Genomic DNA, 17,204 nt, shown 5'->3' with positions numbered 1-17,204 from the left:
CCCGATCCGGGACCGGATCTAGTGGGGGGCAGACTCTCTCTCTTCGCCCAGGCTTGGGCAAGAGATGTTCAGGATCCCTGGGCGCTAGAGATCATATCTCAGGGATACCTTCTAGACTTCAAATTCTCTCCCCCAAGAGGGAGATTTCATCTGTCAAGTTTGTCAACAAACCAGATAAAGAAAGAAGCGTTTCTACGCTGTGTACAAGATCTGTTATTAATGGGAGTGATCCATCCGGTTCCGCGGTCGGAACAAGGACAAGGGTTTTACTCAAACCTGTTTGTGGTTCCCAAAAAAGAGGGAACTTTCAGGCCAATCTTGGATTTAAAGATCCAAAACAAATTCCTAAGAGTTCCATCGTTCAAAATGGAAACTATTCGGACAATCTTACCCATGATCCAAAAGGGTCAGTACATGACCACAGTGGATTTAAAGGATGCTTACCTTCACATACCGATTCACAAAGATCATTACCGGTATCTAAGGTTTGCCTTCTTAGACAGGCATTACCAGTTTGTAGCTCTTCCATTCGGATTGGCTACGGCTCCAAGAATCTTCACAAAGGTTCTGGGTGCCCTTCTGGCGGTACTAAGACCGCGAGGAATTTCGGTAGCTCCGTACCTAGACGACATTCTGATACAAGCTTCAAGCTTTCAAACTGCCAAGTCTCATACAGAGTTAGTTCTGGCATTTCTAAGGTCGCATGGATGGAAAGTGAACGAAAAGAAGAGTTCTCTCTTTCCTCTCACAAGAGTTCCATTCTTGGGGACTCTTATAGATTCTGTAGAAATGAAGATTTATCTGACAGAAGACAGATTAACAAAGCTTCTAAATGCATGCCGTGTCCTTCATTCCATTCAACTCCCGTCAGTAGCTCAATGCATGGAGGTGATCGGCTTAATGGTAGCAGCAATGGACATAGTACCCTTTGCACGTCTACATCTCAGACCGCTGCAATTGTGCATGCTGAGTCAGTGGAATGGGGATTACTCAGACTTGTCCCCTACTCTGAATCTGGATCAAGAGACCAGAAACTCTCTTCTATGGTGGCTTTCTCGGCCACATCTGTCCAGGGGGATGCCATTCAGCAGGCCGGACTGGACAATTGTAACAACAGACGCCAGCCTACTAGGTTGGGGCGCTGTCTGGAATTCTCTGAAGGCTCAGGGACAATGGAATCAGGAGGAAAGTCTCCTGCCAATAAACATTCTGGAATTGAGAGCAGTTCTCAATGCCCTTCTGGCTTGGCCCCAGTTAAAAACTCGGGGGTTCATCAGGTTTCAGTCGGACAACATCACGACTGTAGCTTACATCAACCATCAAGGAGGGACAAGAAGCTCCCTAGCAATGATGGAAGTATCAAAGATAATTCGCTGGGCAGAGTCTCACTCTTGCCACCTGTCAGCAATCCACATCCCGGGAGTGGAGAACTGGGAGGCGGATTTCTTGAGTCGCCAGACTTTTCATCCGGGGGAGTGGGAACTTCATCCGGAGGTCTTTGCCCAAATACTTCGACGTTGGGGCAAACCAGAGATAGATCTCATGGCGTCTCGCCAGAACGCCAAACTTCCTCGCTACGGGTCCAGATCCAGGGATCCGGGAGCGGTTCTGATAGATGCTTTGACAGCACCTTGGAACTTCGGGATGGCTTATGTGTTTCCACCCTTCCCGCTGCTTCCTCGATTGATTGCCAAAATCAAACAGGAGAGAGCATCAGTGATTCTAATAGCGCCTGCATGGCCACGCAGGACTTGGTATGCAGATCTAGTGGACATGTCATCCTGTCCGCCTTGGTCTCTACCTCTAAGACAGGACCTTCTGATACAGGGTCCATTCAAACATCAAAATCTAACTTCTCTGAAGCTGACTGCTTGGAAATTGAACGCTTGATTTTATCAAAACGTGGTTTTTCTGAGTCGGTTATTGATACCCTGATACAGGCTAGGAAGCCTGTTACCAGAAGGATTTACCATAAGATATGGCGTAAATACCTATACTGGTGCGAATCCAAAGGTTACTCCTGGAGTAAGGTTAGGATTCCTAGGATATTGTCCTTTCTACAAGAAGGTTTAGAAAAGGGTTTATCGGCTAGCTCATTAAAGGGACAGATCTCAGCTCTGTCCATCTTGTTACACAGGCGTCTGTCAGAAAATCCAGACGTCCAGGCCTTTTGTCAGGCTTTAGCTAGGATCAAGCCTGTGTTTAAAACTGTTGCTCCGCCATGGAGTTTAAACCTTGTTCTTAACGTTCTACAAGGAGTTCCGTTTGAACCCCTTCATTCCATTGATATAAAGTTGTTATCTTGGAAAGTGTTATTTTTAATGGCTATTTCTTCGGCTCGGAGAGTCTCTGAGTTATCAGCTTTACATTGTGATTCTCCTTATTTGATTTTTCATTCAGATAAGGTAGTTCTGCGTACAAAACCTGGGTTCTTACCTAAGGTAGTCACTAACAGGAACATCAATCAAGAGATCGTGGTGCCTTCCCTGTGCCCGAATCCTTCTTCAAAGAAGGAACGTCTTCTACACAATCTGGATGTAGTTCGTGCCCTCAAGTTCTACTTGCAGGCAACTAAGGATTTTCGTCAAACGTCTTCCCTGTTTGTCGTGTACTCTGGTCAGAGGAGAGGTCATAAGGCTTCGGCTACCTCTCTCTCCTTCTGGCTTCGTAGCATAATTCGTTTAGCCTATGAGACTGCTGGACAGCAGCCTCCTGAAAAAATTACAGCTCATTCTACTAGAGCTGTGGCTTCCACTTGGGCCTTTAAGAATGAGGCCTCTGTTGAACAGATTTGCAAGGCTGCAACTTGGTCTTCGCTTCATACTTTTTCCAAATTTTACAAATTTGACACTTTTGCTTCTTCGGAGGCTATTTTTGGGAGAAAGGTTCTTCAGGCAGTGGTTCCTTCTGTATAATGAGCCTGCCTATCCCTCCCGTCATCCGTGTACTTTTGCTTTGGTATTGGTATCCCAGAAGTAATGATGACCCGTGGACTGATCACACATAACAGAAGAAAACATAATTTATGCTTACCTGATAAATTCCTTTCTTCTGTTGTGTGATCAGTCCACGGCCCGCCCTGTTTTTTAAGGCAGGTAAATATCTTTTAAATTATACTCCAGTCACCACTTCACCCTTGGTTTCTCCTTTCTCGTTGATTCTTGGTCGAATGACTGGGAGTGACGTAGAGGGGAGGAGCTATATGCAGCTCTGCTGGGTGAATCCTCTTGCATTTCCTGTTGGGGAGGAGTTATATCCCAGAAGTAATGATGACCCGTGGACTGATCACACAACAGAAGAAAGGAATTTATCAGGTAAGCATAAATTATGTTTTTACGGTGCCCAAACCCTAAGCTAAAAATAAAACCCACCCAATATACCCTTAAAAAAAAACCTAACACTAACCCCTGATGATCCACTTACAGTTTTCGAAGACCGGACATCCAGCCGGCGAGTCCTCATCTAAGCAGGCCGAAGTCCTCATCCAAGTGGGCAGAAGTCCTCATCGAAGCCAGCAGAAGTCTTCATCCAAGCGGGCAGAATTTTTCATCCAAGCGGCCAGAAGTAAATTTGTTTTTATTTTAACTAGGTAGTTAGTAAATAGTTAATATCTATTTACTAACTAGTATACCTAGTTAAAATAAATACAAACTTACATGTGAAATAAAAATAAAACCTACGCTAGCTACAATATAACTATTAGTTATTTTGTAGCTAGCTTAGATTTTTTTTATGTATTTAGTTTTAAATAGGAATTATGTAGGTAATAATTGTAAGGTTTATTTAAATTTATTTTAATTATATTTAAGTTAGGGTTAGGTTTAGGGGTTAATATATTTATGTAGTGTTAGTGATGTGGGAGGCCAGAGGTTTAGGAGTTAATAACTTTAGTATAGTGGCGGCGACATTGGGGCAGCAGATTAGGGGTTAATATGTTTAGGTAGGTGGCGGCAATGTTAGGGGTTGCAGATTAGGGGTTAATAACTGTAATGTAGGTGGTGGAGATATTAGGGGCACCAAATTATGGGTTAATAACTGTAATGTAGGTGGCAGCGATGTTAGGGGCGACAGATTAGGGATGTTTAGATTTGGTTTTTATGTTAGGGTTTAAACATAACTTTTTCTTTTCCCATAGACTTTAATAGGGCTGCGTTACAGAGCTTTTGTTTCCACGATCGCAGGTGTTAGGCTTCTTTTTTGCCGGCTCTCCCCATTGATGTCTATGGGGAAATCGTGCACAAACACGTCAAAGCAGGACTTGTATTTGGATGCGATATGGAGCTCAATGCCACAATATCGCCCGCACAAGCCTGCTTTTTACATACTTGTAATAGCAGCGCTATAGGGAGATGAATTAACAATGCTTTTGTGGTGGTCGTTAATTTCCCTATAGCGCTGATAACTCATAATCTAGCTGATAGTGTTTTCGTCCTTTTAAGTCTAGTATTTTATCATTTTAGCAAGTCATTTAAAGAAGATCTTCTTACATTTTACAGTAGTCTAACACTAAAAAAACTAAACTACCCATTGCCCCTAAAGGGACATTTATATAGGCATTGCCCTTAAAAGGGCATTCAGCTCTTTTTCAATTGCCTGAATCCCTAATCTTAAAAAAACAAAAAAACAAAAACAAATAGGTACTCACGGTTCCTGAAGTCCGGCGGAGAATGTCTTCTTCCAGGCGGGTCTATCATCTTCTATCTTCATCCACAGTGAAGGCGGCGTGAAGCAGAGGTGTGGAGTGGTCTTTCCAGATGTGGCAGTCCTCGGCAGCGGCGCTCCTCGGAGGAATGGAGGCTCCTCTTCATGCGATCGTCCACCGCACACTGAAGATTGAATGCTAGGTACCCCATATTTATTGGGGTATCTTGCATTTCTATTGACTGATATTTTAAAATCAGCCACTAAGATGAGAGCTAATGAAATCTTATTGGCTGATTTGAACAGCCAATAGGATTTCAGTAACTCTAATCCTATTGGCTGATTTCACAATTGATTGCGGTACCTTACAGTCAATCTTCAGTTTACGATGGACATCGGATGAAGTGTAGCCTCCATGTCGCCAAGGAACGCCTCCGCCGATGGCCTCCAAAGAGGACTGTTGCCGTTAAGGACCACCGCTGAGGATCCACGCATCGGGAACACAGCTCCCCCGCTCTGTGCCGCCTTCACTCCGGATGAAGATAGAAGATGATGGATCCGTCTGAAAGAAGACCTTATCCGCTGGACTTCAGGAACAGTGAGTACCTATTTGGGGCTTAGGTTTTGGATTTTTATTTATATTTTTCGGGTGTTTTTTTTTAGATTAAGTTTTTTTTTTGGGGCTTGAAAAAGAGCTGATTGAACTTTTAAGGGCAGTAAAAGAGCTAAATGCCATTTTAATGGCAATGCCCATACAAATGCCCCTTTAGGGGCAATGGGTAGTTTAGTTTTTTTTATTTAGGGGGTTTGGTGGGTGGGGGATTTTACTGTTAGGGAGGATTTAGTATTTGTAAGAGGTAAAAGAGCTGTTTAACTTAGGGCAATGCTCTACAAAAGGCCCTTTTAAGGGCTATTGGCAGTTTAGTATTAGATTAGGGGGTGTTTTTATTTGGGAGGGATTTTTCATTTTTATAGGGATATTAGTTTAGGTTTAATTTTTTTATTTTGGACACCTTTGTTTATTTATTTTTTTCTGTAATTTATAGTTTGTTTGTTTTTAACTTTAGCTTGGGGGGTTGTAGTTTTTAAATATAGACTGCCCTCTGGGCAGGCTTATCGCCTAGTTAGAAAATAGAAGTAAATTGAAAAGTTGTTTAAAAATATATGATCTTTCTAAATCATTAAAGAAAAAAAATTGGGGTTTATGTCCCTTTAACATGTCAAAAGTTATGTTTATGATTTTAAGGCCCTCAATTGTAGGTGTCTAGTTATCTGTATAAATACATTGTTCTATCCACAAATTGTGAGTATGTTGAAATAATGTGTGCCCACGGCAACTGTTACATGCTGGGCAGATAAATATTTGGATAGGATGCCAGCACCCCTGCCGCATGTGAGGGAACAATTTGAAGTTAATAACAGCTCTTCAAATGGTAATAAAATGTTACGTGTATTTGGTTTTGTATTTTTATTTATTTCAATACATCTTTTCAATATTTTCATTGCTTTTCAATATTCTAAGATGCTTTTGACAAGATGAACTATGAATTATTCTATTCATATGCTAATGTTCAGTATATAGAGAATAGAGACACAAAATCTCCAGAAATATCTTATACTGTGAATGTGAGTGGAAAAAAAATATTGTCCATAAAAGATGCAACCTCTTTAAAGTTCTCTCTGTATATTTTCAAAAAATAAGAACAAACACAAAACAAAAAAAATAATAATTTACTGTAAAACTTATATATTTTGTCTGAGTCTATTTAATATTAACATATTATTAAACTGCCATTTAAGAGCTCACTTCCATTGAGCCGTTAAAAATGGCTACCGAAGCGGCCGACAGCTAAAAGTAATTTACGGCTCCATTTTAGTACCAGGTTTCCATTGAAAAGGTTTACGTTTTGCAAGCGGTCGCTCTTTTCGTGTAGGTGTAAGTTAGCGTTGTGTTAACGCTTCTACCTGATGCCAGATTTCTAAAAGATTAAGATTACTATGGTAACCCAACCTTAAACTACACTGAATCCCATATACGGCATGGCCCTTAAAAGGGCATTCATCTCTTTTACTGCCGTTAAAAGGGCATTCAGCTCTTTTACAGCACCCGAATCCCTAATCTAAAAAATATAAAAAAAATAAACAACTAAAAAAAAAGGCCTAATTCTAACCCCCAGATAGGTACTCACGGTTCCTGAAGTCCGGCAATGAAGTCTTCATCTAAGCGGCGACCTCTTCTATCTTCATCCAGGACCACAGAACTGAAGACCAGCGATCATGGAACTGAAGACCGGTGACCGCTAAGCCATGGAGCATGGAGGATCCTCTTCATACGATTGCCGCCGTACACTGAATAGTGAATTCAAGGTACGCGATTAAATATGGTGTCCCTACTAGCTTGGCAAAAATTATGTATTGCTTTAGATATAGACTATTGCGTATCTTCATATTTACCTATCAGAGGTAATAACTTGTTTCCACCAGGGTTGACTTCTGAAGTCTTTAGAAATTGGGAAGAGAAAGATCTGATTTTTGTCGCGCAACTACTTGATGATGAACGCAAAGTTAGAACGTTCGAAGCTATCTCTCATGAATATAATTTACCAAATTATAACTTTTTTGCTTATCTACAAGTTAGGCATTTTATTAACGGATTTCCAAACATTAGACAAGATGACGCTAAATTCGGTGAGCTCAAAGATTATATTAGCCTACATAAAAATAGCATTCATACCATTTCACTGATATATAATATTTTAATGTCCAAACAAGGACAATTGGTGTTGGAGGCTTTAGTTGACTCTTGGCTGTTTCAGTTTCAAGAGATAACTCTGAAAAAGATTAAAACTAGTATACGACGGGTAAGAGAGGCTAAAATACCTACTTCTTGGAAAGAATCTCACATTAAGATAATTAACAACTCATACATTATGCCGAAAATATTGGATAAATGGTCGTCGCATAATATTGGCGGTGATTGTGACAAATGTAAGAAATCAAATGCTGATCTTTTACACTGTATTTGGTTCTGCCCTAAAATCCGACAATTTTGGGCTAAAGTCTCATACTGGCTAACTAAGATCTTACAAAAGAATATTACCTTAGACATCTATCAAATTTTTTTTTTAACTGATGAGACCATTATAAAATCCTATAAAATAGTAGATACAGCAATCTTACTGGGCCGCAACTTAATTCTTCGTTGCTGGAAGAAGAAGACTGCCCCTCCATTCACAGTGTTTAAAAAGGCAATGTTATCACAAATTTTGTTTCGAACTAGTGAACACAAATGCACTGCTCGATAGTCGGATTCGAGCATTTTTTGATAAATGGCTCATCCTAATTTTAGAACAACCTAGTAATATACAGTACTCTCTAACAAAATGCTTCCATAAATCAGATTTTTTTGGAACTTTAGTTCTAAATAATATCTTTCCCTTTACATGGCATTAATAATATAATTTGAAGCGAGTGGGTGCAGGCAGGATTCCCCTCCCTCCCTCCCTTCTTTTTTTTTTTTTTTTTGGTTTTAGTATTGGTTTTGGTCTTTGTTTTGTTTTGTTTTCACTTTGTTTGGGGTTTTTTTTTTTCTCTTTTTTCGTTTTTAGGTAAAGTAGGAATTGTAGCACAAGTGTACATGAAGGAATGCTTACGATCATAGGATTATATGATAAGCTTATTATGTTGTATAAATGAGGTTCCATTTGGAATTAATGGAAGGTTTTTTTTGTTTCTTTTTCTTTCTTTTTTTCTGTTAATAACTGTGCCCGATTGACTGGAAACTTTCTGTTGTATTCACGGAATTTTGCTGATATGGTTTTACCCTCTGTAATGTACTTTATGCTTGAAATAAAAAAATATATATAAAAAAAAAATATGGTGTCCCTTGCATTCCTATTGGCTGATTTGATTCTTCAAATTCAAATCAGCCAATAGGATGAGAGCTACTGAAATACTATTGGCTGATTTGAAATGTGTTATTTTAATTGTAATTTAGGCTTATTTTAATTAATATAATGGGGTTAATTTAGGGGGTGTTAGGTTAGGGGGCTTAGTGATTAGTTATTTGCGTTGTGGGGTTTGGCGTTTTAGGGATTAATAGAGTTATGAGGTTAATTTTGATGTGGGTTAATGGCGGATTAGGGGTTAATAGTTTAAATAGGTAGTTTGCATTGTGGGGGCATTGCGGATTAGGGGTTAATAGTTAAAACAGCTAGTTTGCATTGTGGGGCATGGTGGTATAGAGGTTAATACATTTATTATAAGTTGTGATGTGGGGGGCTGGCAAATAGAGGGGTTTTGATGTTTTGTGTTAGATTTCAATGGGAAAAAGGTCTCATAAAGCACCTTTTTTCTGTTTTACACCTAGATGACCTGGGTGTTATTTTTGTTAATGTATCGGCAGCCTCCGGCAGTGTATTTACGGTTTACGCGGGCATTGGAAACCGGGTATAATTTAAAGATTAGCAGCTTCCTATACTTTGTATGAGACACGATAATGTTTTCTGCAGCCGGAGTCCAGTTGCTGAAATTGGGTTAAAACGGGCCGTTGGAAGTAGTCGATAAACTATATTGCTTCCGACAGCATATTTATTGGTTTGCGAGTGCACGAAATGGAATTACGACTCAATGGAAACAAGCTCTTAGTTTGTTGTGTGAAGAGATAGTTTCTAATAAGCCCTCTACATCATAAAATATTATTGAATCATGTGTTTACACCTTGGACATATAGCTATTCCTCTTCTAAATGAAAAACTCACATGCAAATGGCAAGTTGTTACCATGCTTATAACGATTATCTATCCACTATGTTAATGAAAGGGACATAATACTCATATGCTTAATCGCAAAAAGAAATGCAGCATAACAGTAAAAAGCTGACAAGAAAATATCACATTGACATCTCTAAGTAAAACAGGAAGATATTTTACTTCAAACATTCTTCAGCTTACAATAATAAGTGCTCTGTGAACAGGTATCCTTCAGCTACTGTCTGCTGCATGTTGGGGAAAAAAAACTGTCAACCTGCTTCACATAGCCATACTTGCGAGATCTCATAATAAACTTCCTTAAACTTAGGAGGGAAATAACGTAACTGTGCCTGCACTTGCCAGATGAACACTCCCTTGCAAGTCCCAGGACTAGCATCCTGATTGGCTGCTCAATATTCCTTTAAAATGGAATGTAGCAACTGAAAAAAAATGAGGTGAAATGTCTTTCTTTTTTATATAGCAATGTTCAGGTAATATTTTCTAGTTAGCCTTTTACAGCTATGCTGCATCACTTTCAAGTGCTTCAACATTTGGGTATCAAGTATTTAAAACCTTAGTTGCCGTAAATTTCAGAGAAAAACTTTCCCAAAATACCAAAGAATTTTTGGTATCTCTCCATTTAAACAGAAATAGAGCCTTGTTTTCTTTATTTACCTGTTTAAAAAAAAATTAAAAAAAAATTCAGTAGACAATCCAAGGTATTGATCTAGGTCCATTTTGGTATATTTCATGCCATTGTTTTACCAACAAATGCGATCACATGAAACAAACTTTTAATGTTTTTCACAAAGTTTGGTTTTCTCACTGAAACTATTCACGCACAACTACTGCAGTAATAAGACAATTGTTGCAAAAGGTTCTCTGGGGTCCCTTTTGTTCAGAAAAAGCAGGCATGTATAGTTTTGAAATTCGTTTTTGACAATTAGAAGGCCGCTATTTGCAACTGCGCACCACACTTCTGAAATTCCTGGCGGTGAATTGGTTAACAGGTTAGCTGGTAAGGGTAATAGTATTTTTAATGCAGGGATTACCCTCTCACCTAACACACCCTACCTCCCTAATCTCTCCCAAACAGATCTTTCACCCCACACCCATACTCCTGAGCACCACCTTAGATACTGGCAGACAGTCTTCCAGTATGAAGTTTTAGTTTTGTTTTTTGTCAATTCATTTTATTTATTTATATCTTTTTTGGCAATGTAGGATTCCCCCTTAGCCCCCCACTTCCCTGATCCTTCCGAAACATCTCTCTAACCTTCCCCTCAAAATGGTGTCTGTTATCTTAGGTACTTGCAGCTATCTGCCAGTACCCAGTTTACAGTTACAGTATGTATTATTTCTCTTGTTAAGTGTATCCAGTCCACGGATCATCCATTACTTATGGGACACTAACTCCTCCCCAACAGGAAGTGCAAGAGGATTCACCCAGCAGAGCTGCTATATAGCTCCTCCCCTAACTGCCATTACCAGTCATTCTCTTGCACCCAACGACTAGATAGGATGTGTGAGAGGACTATGGTGATTATATTTAGTTTTATACCTTCAATCAAAAGTTTGTTATTTTATAATAGCACCGGAGTGTGTTATTCCTTCTCTGGTAGAATTTGAAGAAGAATCTACCTGAGTTTTTACTATGATTTTAGCCGGCGTAGTTAAGATCATATTGCTGTTTCTCGGCCATCTGAGGAGAGGTAAACTTCAGATCAGGGGACAGCGGGCAGATTAATCTGCAAAGAGGTATGTAGCAGCTTATTATTTTCTGACAATGGAATTGATGAGAAAATTCTGCCATACCGATATAATGTAAACTCAGCCTTAAATGCAGTAGCAGCAACTGGTATCAGGCTGTCATGTATTTTTTTTTTTACACTTCAGTATTCTGGGGAATGGCACTTCACTGGAATTATACTGTGTGCATAAGACTTTAGCCTAATTTGCAGGGACTGGCAACAGGCTCTTTAATAACACTTAATTTATGTTAAACGTTTTTTTGCTGGCATGTAAAATCGTTTCATTTTCTGAGGTACTGGGTGAATAAAATGTTTTGGGCATTATTTTTTCCACTTGGCAGTTGTTTTATTTAATTTATGACAGTTTACTGATCTCTCTCACTGTTGTGTGTGAGGGGGAGGTTAAAAAAATTCAGTCAGAAGCTCATTGTATTTCCTGCATGATCCGGTTCATCTCTACAGAACTCAGGGGTCTTCAAAACTTGTTTTGAGGGAGGTAATCATTCACAGCAGAGCTGTGAGATTGTAGTTGACTGTGATAAAAAACGTTTATTTCTGTAACTTTTTTTTCTGCTATCAGGGTTAGTTATCCTTCGCTAATGGGAACAAGCCTTTGCTAAAATTGTGTTTTTTACAAAGATTTGATGCTATAACCTTTCAGTTTATTAACTTTCAACTGTCATAACTCTTTCTGTGCTTCTTATAGGCACAGTACGTTTTCATATTATAGTATCCTGTAATGTGATTTGTAATGGCCGCCCAGATGTACTCGGCGCCACAATATCACGCACCCCCCGAGCGGGAGATGCAGGTACTGACACGTGAGGCGAGTTAGTCGGCATAACTCTCCCCTCGTTGTTTGGTGAAATGTGTTCAATTTGTACAGATTGACTTTTATTTAAAGTAGCATCAATACAGTTAGTACATAAATTTCTATTGGGCTCCACTTTGGCATTAGCACATATAGCACAGATGTCTTCCTCTGAATCAGACATGTTTAACACACTAGCAAATAAACTAGCAACTTGGAAATACTTTTCAAGTAATTTACTATAATATGAAAACGTACTGTGCCTATAAGAAGCACAGAAAGAGTTATGACAGTTGAAAGTTAATAAACTGAAAGGTTATAGCATCAAATCTTTGTAAAAAACACAATTTTAGCAAAGGCTTGTTCCCATTAGCGAAGGATAACTAACCCTGATAGCAGAAAAAAAAGTTACAGAAATAAACGTTTTTTATCACAGTCAACTACAATCTCACAGCTCTGCTGTGAATGATTTACCTCCCTCAAAACAAGTTTTGAAGACCCCTGAGTTCTGTAGAGATGAACCGGATCATGCAGGAAATACAATGAGCTTCTGACTGAATTTTTTTAACCTCCCCCTCACACACAACAGTGAGAGAGATCAGTAAACTGTCATAAATTAAATAAAACAACTGCCAAGTGGAAAAAATAATGCCCAAAACATTTTATTCACCCAGTGTCAGGCTTTAGCTAGGATCAAGCCTGTGTTTAAAACTGTTGCTCCACCATGGAGTTTGAACTTAGTTCTTAATGTTTTATAGGGGGTTCCGTTTGAACCCCTTCATTCCATTGATATCAAGTTGTTATCTTGGAAAGTTCTGTTTTTAATGGCGATTTCCTCGGCTCGAAGAGTCTCTGAGTTATCTGCCTTACATTGTGATTCTCCTTATCTGATTTTTCATTCAGACAAGGTAGTTCTGCGTACTAAACCTGGGTTCCTACCTAAGGTGGTCACTAACAGGAATATCAATCAAGAGATTGTGGTTCCATCTTTGTGTCCTAATCCTTCTTCGAAAATGGAACGTCTGCTACACAATCTAGATGTAGTCCGTGCCCTGAAATTTTATCTACAGGCAACTAAGGATTTTCGACAAACGTCTTCCCTGTTTGTCGTTTATTCTGGTCAGAGGAGAGGTCAAAAAGCTTCGGCTACCTCTCTCTCCTTTTGGCTTCGTAGCATAATACGGTTAGCCTATGAGACTGCTGGACAGCAGCCTCCTGAAAGAATTACAGCACATTCTACTAGAGCTGTGGCTTCCACTTGGGCCTTTAAGAATGAGGCTTCTGTTGAACAGATTTGCAAGGCTGCAACTTGGTCTTCTCTTCATACTTTTTCCAAATTTTACAAATTTGACACTTTTGCTTCTTTGGAGGCTGTTTTTGGGAGAATGGTTCTTCAGGCAGTGGTTCCTTCCGTATAAAGAGCCTGCCTGTCCCTCCCGTCATCCGTGTACTTTAGCTTTGGTATTGGTATCCCATAAGTAATGGATGATCCGTGGACTGGATACACTTAACAAGAGAAAACATAATTTATGCTTACCTGATAAATTTATTTCTCTTGTAGTGTATCCAGTCCACGGCCCGCCCTGTCACTTTAAGGCAGGTAATTTTTCCATTAAACTACAGTCACCACTGCACCCTATGGTTTTCCTTTCTCTGCATGTTTTCGGTCGAATGACTGGTAATGGCAGTTAGGGGAGGAGCTATATAGCAGCTCTGCTGGGTGAATCCTCTTGCACTTCCTGTTGGGGAGGAGTTAGTGTCCCATAAGTAATGGATGATCCGTGGACTGGATACACTACAAGAGAAATAAATTTATCAGGTAAGCATAAATTATGTTTTTACATTTTTTTATGAAGTGTAGTGGTCCCCCCACCTCCTTGCGATCAAAGCAGTAGCCCCCACCCCTCACCCTGATTCCCATTTTTCTGTAGTGTAGCATCCCTTCCCTCCCTCTCCCATCCACATTTATTCTGTAGTAGTATGGTCCCGCCCCTCCCTCCCACTCCGTCTTTCCTCCACTACTATGCCAAACCCACCTCATGGAGCACTGATCACGCTCTGTTACCATATGGAGGCAGATGCCTGCTGCCCAGGAAGAGCAAGTCAGACGTAGATCTACGTTATGCAGTACGATGGGCTATGTACTGCATGAAATAGATCTAAGTCCAATTGGCGTAAGTGTCACGCTGTGCCGCTCTAGCCGTTGCTAGGGGCACGGTGTCTCCTTCCCTGCTCATTGCCAGGGGCTGTGTCGGGTCGGATACATGCAGCGCTGACGTCATCGCCGGAAACTCCTGCTGGATTGATATACTGCTGCTGAACTCTGCCTGTCTGACTACTCTGTCTGTTTAACCCCTAAATTGCTTGATTGATATACTGCTGCTGAACTCTGCCTTTCTGACTACTCTGCCTGTTAAACCCCTAAATTGCTGGATTAATATACTGCTGCTGAACCCTGCCTATCTGACTACTCTGCCTGTTTAACCCCGGTTTTTCTGGATTGCCTCTTTGTTGCTGAACCCTGCCTGCGTGACCATTCTTGTGGTATGCCTTTGGACTGCTTTACCGTTGCCAAACCCTTCCTGCCTGACCATTGCAGTGGTTTGTTCTTGGACTGCTTTACTGTTGCAAATTCCTGCCTGTCTGACCATTCTGGTGATTTGCCTTGGACTTCTCTGCCATTGCCGCTGGGAACTGTCCTGCCTGTTGTAAGTTTCGCCCTCCTCATCTTAGTAACTTTCTCTGCTCTGGGATATTCCCTATCATTCCGTCTCGACGCCGGGTTAACAAGACTACTGGCCAAGTTCGGTCTGATAGAGGAGTATCCCATGATGAGCATTACAGTAATGGGTTAATGCATATTTAACATTGTAATAATAGAACACACAGCTGCCATACATAGTGCTCAAAATGTGGAAATTGTATAACAGATGTAATTGGATTTTTTTATTTAAATTGTACAGTCTTTGTAAAGCATGAAAGTTTAATTTTGACTTCAATGTCCTTTTTAAAAAAAAAAAAAAAAAACAACGTTATTTTCTGTGAACAGAGAAATGAATAGGGGATTCTAATTTGGTCCTATCACCATATAAAGTGGCACAAAGCCTTTGATTTGAACCATGCCATGACTTTGGAATACGGTAAAATACTGATAAAAAACGAGTGAAAAACATTTTTTGTCATCGGAACTTTAAAAAAACTGTAGTTGGCAATAATGTATGATATGGACAAAGATTACAGCATGCGTGGAATCTATTGGTTCTCTACAAATAACTGTTAATAATATAAAAAATAATAATAAGCACTATCTAAGGTTAGATAGTGATTAGACTATGAATTGTTTTTGGATTGTAGATATAAAACAAAAAACGTAAAAGATATAACTGAGTGTGGGCTAGATTACTAGTGGAGCGCTCATTTTTTTGTGTGCCCTTAAACGTGCAAATTTACCAGTTTACGGCTCGCAATAAATAACCAGTTATTACAAGTGGCTGGTTATTGCTACCACGAGCTTGCGGTAGCAATTAGCACTCCAAAAATTAACCAGAGATCAGATATCTGGTTAATTTTCCAAAATTGCCCCAACTGGCACTAAAATAAAGTATTTGTGCTTGTTAATATGTACACTCATATACATATTGTCACAAATATCTCAGGATTCAGCTGCTAAGGAGTTAATTCTGTGTAGCTTGCACTCAAAACAGTTATTTGTTTTCAAGAAGAATTGTGTTTGTATTTTCTTTGAAGTGCCAGAACCCTCTAACTAGCCACCAAATGCTAGTGTGTATGCATTGAGTCATAAAATCACTGAAGCTCTTAGTCACAGAGATACACAGGATAAAGTTTATGGCTTAAGCTGTCAATAGAATGCATGATGCAAAACAGGCCCTTCATTACAAAAACTGACCAGGTCACTGACAGGACATTGGTATATTATGTACATATGTTGGTTAAAAGTGTTATAACCTTAACGGCAGGTAAATATGACAACCTATGGCATATTTGATATCAAACTGGTTCTCCCAATAAAACTAAGAGGTTCTAAATATGTAAATATAGAAATTTCTTACCTAGCAGGAATGATAATGGATTGTATAAATTCAGGCAAGAAATTTAGTCTATTGAAGTTTGTGAAGACAGTGGGGTTTCTTAGCCCGCCCAGGAGGGTGTGGTTAAGCAACATGATCTCTGAGAAGTAGGTTTAAGAATCTTATTCTTTAACAATAAGATTGTCATTCTTACAAGGGGAGCTGCTGTACAGAAGTAAGGAGCCATCATTTTCATGCCAGCCCCTGGCGCAGATCTTGAAGACTAGGAAAGTATTCAATTCTGTTTTTCTCCATTTTATTTTAAAATACTGTTTGCATGTGTAATTTTATTTGTAACAACTTTTTATTAATAATGCATTGTGCATAATATTTTTGGCATAATAAATAATTCCTTTATTAAGTTTGGCCTTTGTCTAATAATTGAACCACGTTACTGAAAGACTGGAATATTAGAACTGTATAATTTTAGGTTATTTTCTGCTAAATTGTATTTCTAGAGTTAATGTGTAAAGTCTGGGGTTTTCCTTAAGATTTTCCCTTTAATAAATTTTAAGTGGTGGCAGCATTTGAGCTATAGGATTGTTGGTTTAGTGTGGGTGAAATTAAAAGGGAGTTTTGGGCATTTCTCTTAGGTCTAGTACAGACTAGGGAGTGCGATTAACTCTTGCACCCACTAAACTGAATCACAAGCTTGCCTGGTGTGGCTAGATTGGGACCTGTTGGTGACAGAAAAGGGGGCTGAAAACCCTTTCTGTGCCAAATAAGTGACTGGCGCAGGGTTGGATAACCTTGGTTCGTCACAAATTGGTGGGCAGCGGTGTAGATAATTTTTTTTATTATTAGATTTTAGTGCTTGTGGATTTGCTAGTGTGAAAATCCCGGTACTAAAAGAAATTGTTTCTTACAATTTCCAAAGGCTAAAACTCAGTGCATTATATAGTCACACATTGCAAACAGTCCCCTTCCCTATTCTCTGTTTTTCTTTTCTATTTTATTTTTGCTATGGAGGCATACGAGCAGCGATCTAGAGAGGCACTGATACTCCTATGCCAGGAGCGGGATATTCCAATACGTTCAAAGAACAAAGATTCACTAATACAAGCTCTTGTTGAATATGATAACAGCCAAATCACACCAGTTGAAGTCTCAGGAGAGATGTCTGCAGCTGTGGGCGGTGATTCATCAGGATCTGGGGATCCAT

This window comes from Bombina bombina, chromosome 4 (assembly GCF_027579735.1).
Source record: "Bombina bombina isolate aBomBom1 chromosome 4, aBomBom1.pri, whole genome shotgun sequence".
Taxonomy (NCBI): Eukaryota; Metazoa; Chordata; class Amphibia; order Anura; family Bombinatoridae; genus Bombina; species Bombina bombina.
Note: the sequence above shows the minus strand (reverse complement) of the source record.